Source organism: Aplysia californica, unplaced genomic scaffold (assembly GCF_000002075.1).
Source record: "Aplysia californica isolate F4 #8 unplaced genomic scaffold, AplCal3.0 scaffold00490, whole genome shotgun sequence".
NCBI lineage: Eukaryota > Metazoa > Mollusca > Gastropoda > Aplysiida > Aplysiidae > Aplysia > Aplysia californica.
Genome location: NW_004797760.1, coordinates 6,731 through 9,333, shown reverse-complemented (window position 1 = coordinate 9,333; position 2,603 = coordinate 6,731).

Here is a 2,603-nt window from a genome sequence, read left to right as displayed (position 1 = left end):
GGGGGTGAGGTCACAAAATGAGCGTCAATTCCCCCCCCCCTTTTTTTTCGCCCTGCATGCATGATAGGGAGAACGCCTTAGACACTTGAGACAAGATTTAAGTACATGATTATGTTACCAGTGAGTCAGGACAACAAAGGCTATATTTCACAAGGACCAAAACTGTTTGAGTAAAGAGAAGTACAAGATTTAAGTACATTATTATGTTACCAGTGAGTCAGGACAACAAAGGCTATTTTTCACAAGGACGAAAACGGTTTGAGTAAAGAGAAGAAAGCCGACACGGGAACGGTCATTGTGTAGGGAAGAAGCAAGACAGATAGACAGAGACACAAACATTACTATACATTGTGATGCTTCTTCGTCTAAGTGAGTTTACATGTCGTTCATCTTATCTGTTTCAGAATTGTGAATATTGCTGATCGACCCGATACTCTATAACTTTAAGCAAATACCTCAAAGTTGTTTGTTTGTTTTAATAGAGGTTTTACGGCGCTCGCAACTGCATAAGGTCGTATGAGCGCCAGAAGATTAGAGGTGTTACAAGAGAGTAACAAACATAAAAAAGAAGAAGGGGAGATACGGACGATAGATGTTTGATAGGAAAGAAGAAGCAGACCACACCAGAGCACCCGCCAACCACCCGCCAAAGTTGTTTATTTAGACACAACAGTGGGAAAGAAAAGAAGTAGGATCTGACAGTAGTGGCGCCTTCCAACCACCGGCAACTAGAAATGTAGAGCATAATTAATGTAGAAATAATTGCAACCAAAAGACGGAATAGACCTTACTATGCAAACATTCAAACATTGATAAACCACCCACGCTTAATTAAAGGGAACAAAGCGTAGACTCGAGTCGTTGTGCCCCTACATAAATGAACTTAACTCCGGGAAACAAACGACTTGGCACAACAACAACTGCAGCAACAATTTGTTTTCGTAAGAGACGGCACTTGCAACACAATACGGTAATACAAGAGCCGACGTTTTAAGTTTTAGTAGAGGTTTTACGGCGCTCGCAACAACTGCATAAGGTCATAAGAGCGCCGGAAGATTAAATGTGTTTAAGAGAGTAACAAACACAAAAAAGGAGGAGAGATATTTGATAGGAAAGAAGGAGCAAACCACACTAGAGCAGAGCACCCGCCAACCACCCACAGCAACAATAATACTAGCGACAAGAGCAGAACCAGCAACGCAGAGAGACAGACAGACAGACAGACAGACAGACAGACAGACAGACAGACAGACAGACAGAGTGACAGACAGACAGACAGACAAACATCAACACACACAAAGTGAGTTGTTGAACTAAAGATTACCTATACCTTGCATTTGGAAACAATTCGACAACCAAATAAACAACAAAAACAACATTGAAAATTTCATATAAAAAGAATACAAAAACAAAAACTTAAAACATGCATAGTTGTGTGTACTTGTCAAAAGCAGGAATGTTCGTTTTTTCGGCAGTAACACATTGTGCTAATGCATGCACTCATGCTAAAGAGTTTAATTAAACTGCACAAAAAAAGGGTGTAAAATTAGAAACGAAGAGAAGCCAACGAGCATGGTACAAAAAGAATACAGGCACAGAATGTCGATTCGTTCGGGAACAGAAAAGGCGTGGTGATGAACTAATGGACACGTACAGAAAATCAGCAGGAAAGAAGGAAGCGAATTGAAGGTACAGTTTGCGTGAAGAGAAACACATCGACATAATAACGGCCATCTAAAGCAGGACAAAGGCAAGTCAGATAGACAAAAACTATAGAAAGAAATAAAAGAAGTAGAACCTACCCGCGATGTCGAAGGTCTAGCTCTCAAAGAGGAGGTCAAAGCTTGGCGACTGTATGATATAAGGACGGTAACACAATATGTCCCAAAGAGATACGACGACAGCTGTGAGCCAACACAATAGGACACAGCCACGATAAAGCAATAGGCAAAATAAAAGTGAGTTGTGCAGCTGGCGAAAGACAAGGGTGTGTGTGTGTGTGTGTGTGTGTGTGTGTGTGTGTGTGTGTGTGTGTGTGCGTGTGTGTGTGTGTGTCCCTCTCAACAACACGAGATTCATGATTGGTTTGTTTGTTTGCATGTCCGTCAGCACGCGTGTCTGTATTCCTCTCTTTCCCTTCAACTCGCAGCCAAATCGGCCATCTGTTTTTTTGTACACAGATGTGCTTTTCAGAGTGTGTGCATGAGTACATATTTATCTAACGCACGTGTAAATGGCAGTATACCTATCTAGTTACACTGCCAGCTCCTTCCCTTCCCCCCCCCTCTCTTCCCCACCCCTTTCTCTATCTCTCTATCTCTCTCTCGGTCTCTCTCTCTCCCCTCTCTCTACCTATCTATCCATCTATTGATCTGTCTATCTATCTCCCTCTTTCTGTCCCACTCTCTCTCTCTCTCTGTCCCTCTCATTTTCTCTCTCTTTCTCTCTCCATCTCTCTCTCTCTCTCTCTCTCTCTCTCTCTCTCTTTCTCTCTTTTTCTCTCTCTCGTTTCTCTCATCTGTCTATCTGTCTGCCTGTCTGTCTCACATTCCCTTTATCTGTGAGTGTATCTATTTTCTTTTTGACTACCTCTCTCTCTCTCT